The following is an 11,028-nucleotide window of genomic DNA, read 5'->3' on the forward strand; positions in this document are numbered from 1 at the left end:
ATCAACAGATATATTTGAAAAAAAGGAGCCAGTAAGACAACTGTAATATAAACTCTAAAACAAGCTTTATAAAGAGATTAAATGACAATACCCTGGGGTCTAGACACTAAAGTCCTGGACATCTCCTAGGACACCTTCAGCGCTGACATAAGTACTGATACCACTACCATGTAGAGTGGCCACAGGGTCACTCATTTCTCATTGCTTCAGACTAACCAGGGTCAAAAGAAACAATTAAAATTTGACAAAATCCACCAGTGATGGGCAGGGAGGGAGGAGCGAGGAACTCCTGTTTTCATGAGGCGCCTGCCGGACGCTAGTGTTCCGAGACTGTACAGCTGGATTAGCACAAACTCTGACCACCAGATGGAAGGTTAAAAGGCCCATTTTATCGCTAGTTCACTTGACTGTGCTTCACAGATTTTTTTTTTGCAAACTAAAAGCAAGACCCTCACTAGCAAAACGTTGACTGACTCCCTTTAAGGCAATGCTCACCTTACTGCAGTGGTCTGGAACTAAACCCCCAATATCTCCAGGTCTGCCTGTGTAACAAATGCTAAGAAAGGACAGAAAACGAAACTGTATGAAATGTTCAATTAAAACCCAAAAGTCAGCCCAGCTGGGCACGGCTCAGTGGTTGAACATCAATCTAGGATGCAGGAGACCATGGTTCGATTTCCGGTCAGGGCACATGCAGGCTCGATCCCCAGTTGGGGGCGTGCAGCAGGCAGCCAGCTAATCAATGACGACTCTGGTCATTGATGTTGCTCTCTCTCTCTCCCTTCCTCTCTCTGAAATCAATATTTAAAAAAAAAGTCAGAAAAAAATGTGTAAGACAAAAATAGCAACAAATAAGAAGAGCTGGTGTGGCTCAGTGGTTAAGCATCTACCCATGAACCAAGAGGTCACTGGTTTGATTCCTGGTCTAGGCAAATGCCTGGGTTGGGGGCTCGATCCCCAATCTCTATCCCTCTCTAAAGCCAATAACAGTATTTTTGAAAAGAACAAGGGCCACACGTAGTGAACAGGAACAAACATGGGAAAGGGTAACCCAGCTAAATCAAATCGCTACCAACATCAATGGTCTGAAATGTCGACACAGCTCCCATGACACAGAGGACACACCCCACCGAGGATCTCCTATACTCCGTGTTCCAGCCACATCACCCACTCACCCAGCTGACCCAATGAGAAACCTAGGGGTGCCTAATATATACCCTTCCTCTAACCTACATAACCAATGGCATATTCCTAACCAACTACCCCTGTACCCTGGTTTAGACCCTCACATCTGTCAGCCACACCACTGCCAAACAACACACATTAGGCAAGTCTGTTATTCAAACCCTTCAACAATTTCCTAGTTTAGTAGGTGCTATCAATTTCTGGTCTGATTCTTACTCGACATGCCTATCTCCTTTACTTTCTTTTACATTTCTGAAAATTGATTTGTTAATGGGCACACTGTAATGCCCACAAGTCACAAATTACAAACATCAGTTATTTGTCCTGCAACAACATGTGACTATTAAAATGAAATAAACTTCCTTAGTGTACTCCCAAAACCACATGTGGCGCCTTCCAGGCACCAGCAGACTCCCCGGAAGAGCACCAACACTCCACCCTCCCACTGCCTTCCTGTGTGCAGATTCTGCCACCTGCTGACTCCAGACTGGGCCATGTTCTGACCCTCAACCCTCACCCTACCTGGAATGCCTACCTGTGCACCTCCCACGTGCGTTCTTACCCACATCCCAATGTAAGTTACCTCACCTCTCCTGAGGACAGACTGCATGTACCTTTCCTTACGTGGTTGGCATGTTCTACATGCCTCCATTATAATAATCATATGCATTACACATGACACTGTGGTTTTTAAAATGTTTTTAGATCAAAAGCTCCTTGAGGTCAGGACCCACACCATTCAATCTTTAATTCTCAGGAACATAATCCCTGGCAAAGAATAAGGGAGCTTACTGAATTAGTGGGTAACACAAAAGAAAGCTTTTGACTACAGAATGCCCAAGAGCTACTAAAGTCCCCTCATATTCCAGTGGGTGAACAAGCTCAAAAAGGCCCATCTATACATCAATGTGCGTTTACGGGTGTGCTGTACTCAGTGACGTTAACAGTGGTGCATGAAGGTTTATACAGTCCCAAAATCTTCTTTAGCAAGTTAATGAATATTCTGATTGACCTGTTCCTGCTATCTTCATAACCCTTTCACTCTGTTGGTCACTAATTCTCTCTCAGGACCTCTATGGAAGCCACCACTACCTAGTCTCCTGGTGAGTCAATTCCTTGCTCACTATCTGAAACATGCTTTTAAAGTCATTCTATGTTTTCTGTTCAACCATAAGGATACTACACATGGCCTGAATGCACCTACCGCCTATGGAAATAAACGGCATCAGTGAAATAATGAGCTTTAACTGAAGCCATTTAAAGTAATATTGCTCTTATTTTTTAAGCCTTTGGTAGACCAGGCAAAGTTGAATTTGGCAAATAAAAAGCATATGAAATAAAAAACACACAAAAATATAATTGTGCAACATAATAAAGGTATTAGCTTAACTCCTGTAGTAATCATGTTGTCATATATAAATGTATCAAACCAACATACTGTACACATCCAACCTACACAAAGTTGTATGTCAAGTCCACCTAAATAGAAAAAAAGAATGCAAGATTAAGTCATCAAAATAAAAACTGTGTACACACACGAACCAAAAAAATGTGAGAGCAGAGACAAGAGAATTGGAAGATGGAAATTAGGTACTAGTTCGGTACACTCATACACTGCAGAAGCCCTTAAATGGCTTAGGGATTGGCAGGGCAATTTCAGGAAATACTACTACTTACAGACCACAATTTCCCCTTTAAAGTAGGCAGAGAGCATGGTGAGCGGGGGTGTCCACACATGGCTAACACTTGAGCCCTTACTGTTCCGGCACCTCCTTCCTTCTGCCTGGGGAAAAGGGAGATCCGCGGCCCAGGAATGGGGCATCCAGTGCAAGCTGCCCTCTTCATCACTCCAAGCAAGTTGCAGAAATTTCTGCATCAAAAATGTACACATTGGACCGGCCTGTGTAGCTCAGTGGTCGAGCATCAACCAATGAACCAAGAGGACCCTGGTTGAATTTCTGGTCAGGGTACATTTGGGGGTTGCAGACTTGATCCCCAGTAGGGGGCATGCAGGCCTCTGATCCATGTTTCTCTCACCAATGTTTCTATCTCTCCCTCCCTTTCTCTCTAAAATCAGTAAGAACGTATTTAAAAACGTACACATCACACTGGCCAGTGCGTCTCAGTTGATTGGGAGTCGGCCCGAGCACCAAAGGTTGCTGGTTCGATTCCAGGTGAGGCCATGTGCCAGGGCTGCAGGCTTGACCCCCAGTAGGGGGCATGCAGGATGTTCTGCTCTCACATTGATGTTTCCCTCTCCCTCTCTCTAAAAATCAATTTTAAAAAAATCTTTTTATAAAATACACACATTTTTTTTGAAGACATTGTCTGGCCTGTGTGGATCAGTGGTAGAGCATCAGCCCACAAGTCAAAGGGTCACAGGTTTGATTCTTGGTCAAGGGCACATAGCTACTAGGTTGCAGGTTTCATCTCCAGCCCCGGTCAGAGCACGTGCAGGAGGCAGGAGGGCAATCAATGGATATGTTTTTCTCACATTAATCTCTCTCTCTCTCACACTGAAGCCCCCCCATTTCCTTCCACTCTCTCTAAAAATCAATGGGCCCTAGTCGGTTTGGCTCAGCAGTTATGAGTGTAGACCCGTGGACTGATGGGTCCGGGTTTGATTCTAGCCAAGAGCACATACCTCAGTTGCAGGCTCAATCCTCGGCCCTGGTGGGGGAGCAAGTGGGAGGTAACCAGTCAATGTGTCACATGGATGTGCCTCTCACATCGATGTTTTCATCTCTGTCTATCTCTCTCCCCGCTTCCCTCCCTCCCCCTCTGAAAAGCAATGGAAAAATATCCCCTTTCCGTGAGGATTAACAACAAAAAGAGAAAAGGAAAAAAAGTGCCTGGCTGTGGCCCAGAGGCTGTGACTCCCACTGTGCCCAGTACTCCCAGCCCTCAGAAGCCGTCGCTAACCTGGGCCTGTCCCGTGTCCCTCATGTTCAGGTGCTTCCTGCCAACTGCTTGCTCCTCTATGGCCTTGGTCCATTTTCCATCCAGCTGTTGGCCTTTCTGAGTTTTTCTGACCAAACCTCGCAAAGCCTTTGTGGGGACTAGTGAAAACCAAACCTGAACTGTTGTCTACTCACAGTCAGTCTTCGACACGGGGGTGCCCATGGTGTCACACATTACTAGGACCAGAAAAAAGTGGTAAGTCAATATACTGCTTCTACGGACATGACTGGGAACAACTCAGGCCTCAGAAATTACTCAGGGCCAGCACAGAGCAGGTCCACAACCTGTGAGGTTGAGTGCTGTGGGCACGGCCTCCAAGAACACAGGAGCCTGTACAAACACAACCTACCAAGGTGGCAGTCTACAGATTAGCACGCATGAAAAATGGAACTTGTCTAAACGAGGATTCCTAGGCCCACTGGAAAAGAGGCCATTTCACCCAGTGGTGTGTTAGCCTGTGCATCTACATTTTAAATTAGCATTTCAGGTGACTGATGCAAACATTTACCTAGAAAGAGAACCCACACCTCTTGTCCACGTAACAAGATGAATTTAGAGTAACTGCCAGATTCTACATGTCCTAATCGAGTCTCCCCTTACCAGAAGCTGCAGCCACTCACTGTCCCCACAATGAGCACGGACTGGTTTTCCCTAGAGCTCCACTTCAGCAGTCGGCCCTACAGCGCAGCAGTGAGCTGGGTCTCAGGCTCGGGCTCATGTGTGAGAAGCTGCTGGAATGGAGAAGTCTATCCTCACAACACAGCAGACCCATCCCACCAAGTGGGAGCACTTAATGAATTAGCATATCTACTGTGATTACTACACAGGTGAATTAAACTGCTATTACTTGCATTTAAATGTTTTATTACTAGTTCTTAAGGTAGAACTCTGGGGAAAATTAGTCTAGATCACTCTTGCTAAGTCTCTGAGAGAGAAAAAGTGCCTAGATCTCCAACAAAATCACTGTCACTAACGTCTATTCCGGAGATCACTGAGGATGTACTAGAAAAGCATGTACAGGACCCCACACCTCCTGATTACCTTCATGCCCCGTGCTCTTAATGAAACCTAAAAGAATACAGTATGAGCCCAAACATACCACTCTCCCAGACCCTGCAGAGTCCCAGAGTTCCTCAAGCATGGTGGGGCTCAGACAACTCCATATTCCGAGGTCTTCTGCTCCTCTACATCCCACATCTTGGTCATCCACACAAAAAACAAAAGTGACCGTCTCTCCACCCACAAGACCTTTCTCAAATCTCTCTCCATCTGGACTCAAAGAAACCTTGCTCTGCTTGCAGAAACAACAGAACAAACTCCTTATAGCTACTTTCCAATCTGAGGTTGCGCTTTGAAAATGGAGGTGAAGCCCGGCCCGGCGTGGCTCAGAGGTTGAGCGTCGACCTAGGATCCAGGTGATCGGGGTTCGATTCCCGGTCAGGGCACATGCCCGAGTTGCGGGCTTGATCAATGACTCTCTCATCATTGACGTTTCTGTCTCTCTCTCCCCCTCCCTCTCCTTTCCTCTCTCTGAAATCAATAAAGATATATTTTAAAAACAAAACAAAAACGGAGGTGAAGTGGGGAGAAGTTCCTTCTTCCACAAAGCCTTTCACTGTTATCCACCCACAGACTTTTACTCATCATATGTTGTGTTTGTTTTGTTACTTAGTGATTTGAGAGAGGGGAGGAGAGAGAGAAACATTAATTCAAGGAAGAAACATCAATACAGGGGAGAAACATCCATTGGTTGCCTCCTGTACACCCTGACCAGGGATGGAACCTGCAACCTGGGTATGTGCCCTGACCAGGAATCAACCAGAGAAATTTTGGTGTATAGGATGACATTCAACCAGATGAGCCACACCAGCCAGGGCTATACATTTTTGTAAAATATATATATATATGTCTTTACTGATTTGAGAGAGAGGAAGGGAGAGGGGGAGAGAGAAACATCAATAGTGAGAGAGTCATTAGAGAGAGAGAGAGAAACATCAATGGTGAGAGTCATTGTCCGCTGCCTCCTGCACACCCCCTACTGGGGATCAAGCCCGCACCTGGGGAACTGAGACGCAATCTCCTGGATGATAGGTTGATGCTCAACCGCTGAACAACACAGGCCAGGGCTATGTAGTTTAAGTAACATAATTCAAAAGATGTTATGTCGTCAATTTGAAGACATTCCCTATCTTTAGCTTAAAAAACAGCAAATCAAAAATACGTATTACTTCTAGAAAAGAAGCAATTTTAAGTAAAATGTCTTTTAAGTGTTTAACTCATGTTGTGGCATCACACTAATTTGTTACACTACTACTGGAATGGAAGCAGGCAAGAAGTTTAAAAAGCAATGGCAAATCTGGAGCAGCTTCCCAGGTGCCCTTTCATTACCTGACAACTTCCCAGAACAAATACACCGGTGGGAGAAAGGGACTGTCTACTTAAACCTTTTGTTCTTACGCAACATCCCCTAAAGCATTCCTGAAACACACAAGGGAAGTTTTTCCTCTGACTCAAGATGGAGACAATCGTCAATCTAGGTTCCTTTCCTTGAAATGAAATAGAGCACACCGGTAAGTACTCAGTCTCTGCTCCTTGTGAACTTAAATTGGATGTTTTATATTAACTGCGAAAGGGAAATCAGAATGCAAACAAAGAAGGGTCCAATTCAACCGGTATTTTCTGAGCACTCTGGCTGGGACGAGGCTACAGGCACAAAAGAACACAGGCACCGAGGCCCACCCTGAGGAATGCACAGGGTTGCCGAGCACCCGCACACAAACACAAGACAAACTCTAAATGCCTCTGGGGAAAGGGAGGAGGAGCATTTTAAAGGGCACAAACCACATTCTTCCTGAGGAGAATCACCCTTCCAAAGACAACCGACACTGGCAACTGAGCCTAAGGATCCACTAGGCAAGAGACGGACGCAATCTCAGTGCTCACCCATAGATGAATGGATATGGTGGTGCAGACAGACAACGGGAGCTTACTCAGCCATAAAGAGTGAAATCTCTGCCATTTGTGACACAGAAGGACCTAGAGGGTACTGTGCTAAGTGAAATAAGTCAAATACCATACCATTTCACTGAGATGTAGAACCTAAGAAAACAAAACAAATGAATGAACAAAACAGAAACAGACCCATACAGAATGGATCAGATGGTTGCCAGAGGGGAGGAGGCTGCGGGGGACAAAAAAACACACACAAGAAAACACAAAGGACCCTAAGACAGCCGTAGTATTTGGATATACTACTAACAGTTCTACTGCCTCACAGCCATAAGCAATGGTTGCCATTGTTTTTCATTTAGAATGGCAGAAAATTCCTTACAAACTTTATATAAGGTAAAAAACTTTAAAAGAAAACCAGGCTATGCCTAGATAAGATAAAGCTTTTGAAACAAGATACCAAGGGGAAAGGGTATAAATACAGCACCTTCTCTGCTTTGATGTACACCGTGAGCCATAGAAACATAACTGCTCTTATTTTTCAGAAATTAATTTCCCCACCATAAAAAGGCTTTTTAAATTTACTTCTTAGGTAGGCTATAACAAAAGGGGTCAGCTGTGATTTCTTAAGTCCCCTAAAAATACAAAGTTTGGAAAAACACCTTATAATCAAAACATAATAAAATCATCAAATTTTCACTACCTGACTTACCCAGTAAGCCATTTCTCTGATCAGGCTTTAGCACTGTCTTCCCGTTTCCATATTATCATTTCTATCACTGTTCTTTTCTTCACCAGCTTTGCTGTTGTTCTCATTTACCTCTTTTCAAGTTTATAGTTCTCCCAAATTCTATCCACATTCCAAAACCGTTTGGGCTGGGGTGGTCTGTTTTTTTAACTACAAAATGTTAAATCTTGTCACCGATCCCATCCCAGTTCACTAATCAGCCTGCAGTTACCTGCCTTGCACCACGAGGTGGTGTCCTGGACACGTTTAAATCAAACAAGATGTTTAACACACCACCATTCTAAATTCTAGACTCATTTCCAAGGCAAAAAAAATGAAATTTCTAAAATCCTGTTAAAATAATCAGCTTACAAGGGCTGACTGTGCTCACTTACTCCTCAGCAAAGACACTGAAGTGCCACACAATCACCCTTAAGCATCAACCAACAGGGGAAGGGACCGGTCACACCAACTAAGGTGACAGGGCATTACATGACAATCCTGAAAAAAATGAATTAAAAATATTTGCCAAGTTTTAAAGTGCCCTCTAAAACTGTTTTAAAAAAACAGACCACCCCAGCCCAAACGGTTTTTGGAATTTGTTAAGTAGGAAACTTGATAGTGGTGACTAGTACGATTTTGTTTGAAACTGTCTAAAACAGTTATTACAAGAGAGAATGTTCTTGGTTCTACTGCTTAAAAATAATGGGCGTGCTTACCCAGGAAAGCTATGGTACACGCCACTTAGCTGCAGGTGTCAGACTCGAAGTCCCTCTCCACAACTCAGTTCACAGTATTGCTCAACTCCCCACCCCTGGCCTGCAGCCAGAAATGCCTCCACATCTACCACTTCCAAATCCAAAACACTGACATTCTGAAGAAAATGCTGCCCTCATCTGACCTTCTTCCTGAAGGCTCTGAATTCCCCCTTCTCATCTGCAGCTCCACGCTAAACCCGTGTCCTCCCCTCCCACTTCCTGTCAAGTCATTCACACCTCCCCAAATTCAGGTTCTGCATAATCCAAAAACCCCCGGCTCTCAGTGGTGTGCAGAGCACACACAGCCTAACCCCACACAGGGCCGACATCTCTTACTGGAAACAAGTCGGATTAAACTTCCCAGAGAACCCGGTGGGGGGTTGGACTGGGGAAGATTGGGGGGGTACATAATCCACAATGGATATTCACAACTATTTTTTAAAAACAGACTAAACCTTAAGGACAAAGCAACAAACAAGTTCAAATTAAGGGTTTATCTTTCCCTTGTGTATGAAAAGGGCCCACATACTAAATCTGACCAGCTCACGGGAGGCCTGACAAATTAAGAGACTTAAAGTTAACCACACAGGATGGTCTGAAATTAAAACTTTTTTAACTAAAAGCAGTTCACGGTGGGTTAGTCATATACCCTGAGGCAATATTTTTCCCTAACAAAGGTCAATCTTCACCTTAACTGAGCCTGTCTTTTTGTGCCTACAACAACAAACCTGATGAACAAGCCTTCGCAATAACAAAGTGATTTCCTTTCTTCTGGACCCCTCAAAGCCCAGGAACCGCCCCGGAGCAAAGGTGGCAAATCCCCTCATTGTCATGACCATCGAGTCAATTGGCTGTTAACTACCCAGCGCCCCTCGGTAGGAGGAAGTGCACATGCTACTTCTCGCCCGCTCCCCAGGTTTCCCACTCGGCTTTCTCTCGCCCATGGGTGTCCCGTAACCCACTTACGTCTCTTTCCATTGTCATGTACAAAAACGTGTGAAAAGCTGCCATTTGCCAGAGCATTTGCTCAATCCGTGGAGGTTTTGCTTCCCAGCAACTGTCCTCAGTTTGACTCAAACAAAACCGTAAAAACCCTCTCCAGGCCCGAAGGTCGCTTACGCTGACGCCCCCCTCGCCCACTTAACTTTCCTGCCAGGTCAGCCACGCCAGCCTCCAAGCCTCCGCGGCGCCCGCGGCCGGAACGAGAAGGCCGGACACCGCCGGAAGCGCGCCCGCCGCCCGGGGCAGCCCTGGGGGCGCACGCGGCCCGAGCCTCTCCCGAGGCGGCGCCGAGCCTCCCGGCAGCTCCCGCGTCCGCCCCGCGCTCGGGGAACGGCGGGCGGCGGGTGCGCGGCCGCGGCGCAGGAAAGCGACACCCGGGCGGCCGGGCTGCGGGGGAGTCCGCGCCCCGCTCCGGGACCGACGCGGGCCGCCGGCGGGGAGCTCCGGACGCCGCTCTCGCCCTGCCCGGGCCGCCGGCGGGGTCTACGTGCGGCGCCTGAGGAAGAGGAGCCGGCCTCTCCGGCCCAGGGCCCGGGCGCCGCGGAGGGCACGGGGCGGGCGCGGGCGGGACGGGCTGGGACAGGGACAAGGAGCGGACAGGGACGCGGCCCGGCCGCCCGAGTCCCGCTCCAACCGCCGGAGCGGGCTGGGACCCCGGGGCGGGAAGGGGCGGCCTAGGCTCGGAACCGGCCCTCCGTGCCCGGGCCCCGACTACCGCCCCGGGCCCGCCGCCGTCGCCCGGCCCGGCCCCCGGCCCCACACCGACCACCGACCCCCGGCCCCCGGCCCCCGGCCCCGCCGCCCCATCCAGGCCGGGCCCCGCCGCCCGCCCGCAGCCCAGGCCCCTCAGCCGCCAGCCGCCCGCCGCCTGCCGCCCGCCTAGAGCCCCGGCCCAGGCCCCTCAGCCGCCCGCCTAGAGCCCCGGCCCCGGCCCCTCGCCGGCCCGCCCCCCGGCCCGGCCCACACGCCGTCGCAGCGCCGCCTCACCAGCACGCGGAGCCGGCGGCGGCGGGAAGCGCAGCGCGGCGGGGCGGCAGCCCGGTCTCCTCGGCTCCTGCGCGGCGGCGCTGGTGACGGCGGCGGCTCCTCGCGCTTTCCTTTCTCCTTTCTCCAACAACAAACAGGAAGTGCGTCACGCGCCGGCGGCGCGCCGCGTCCACTTCCGCCCGGCTTGACGCCGCGCATGCGCCCCGCCCCCCCCAGCCTTCCCGAAGGTTCTGGGCCCCTGGCCGCGCGGCGCCGCCGAGCGCGGCTTCCGGCCGAGTCCCCGCCCCCGGGCCCGGCGGCGGCTCCGCGAACGCTGGGGGGCGGCCGGGGGTCCTGCGCCCCGGCCTAGGGCGTCGCCACGCGCGTCCCGCCCCCTCTGGGCCCCCTGGGTCTCCATGGGTCCCACCCCAGACCCGCGCGGAGCATGCGCGGGGGGGGAAGGGCGGGCCAAAGCACGAC

General features: G+C 49.2%; 1 protein-coding gene across 4 annotated transcripts in view; it reads right to left on the minus strand.

Annotated features, from left to right (window-relative positions):
* DNAJB6 (DnaJ heat shock protein family (Hsp40) member B6) overlaps positions 1 to 10,676 on the minus strand; it is a 49,908-nt gene extending 39,232 nt beyond the window's left edge. For 3 of the 4 annotated variants that reach the window (XM_087820896.1, XM_087820895.1, XM_087820894.1), the window contains exon 1: positions 10,570 to 10,675. The gene's annotated coding sequence lies outside the window, so the exon portion shown is untranslated. Of the gene's footprint in view, positions 1 to 10,569 lie in introns of all 4 variants that reach the window. The other variant, XM_087820897.1, reaches the window with a different exon arrangement.
* Between the last annotated feature and the right edge of the window lie 352 nt (positions 10,677 to 11,028).

The sequence above is a fragment of the Miniopterus natalensis genome, chromosome 10, assembly GCF_054644295.1.
Source record: "Miniopterus natalensis isolate mMinNat1 chromosome 10, mMinNat1.hap1, whole genome shotgun sequence".
Classification (NCBI taxonomy): domain Eukaryota; kingdom Metazoa; phylum Chordata; class Mammalia; order Chiroptera; family Miniopteridae; genus Miniopterus; species Miniopterus natalensis.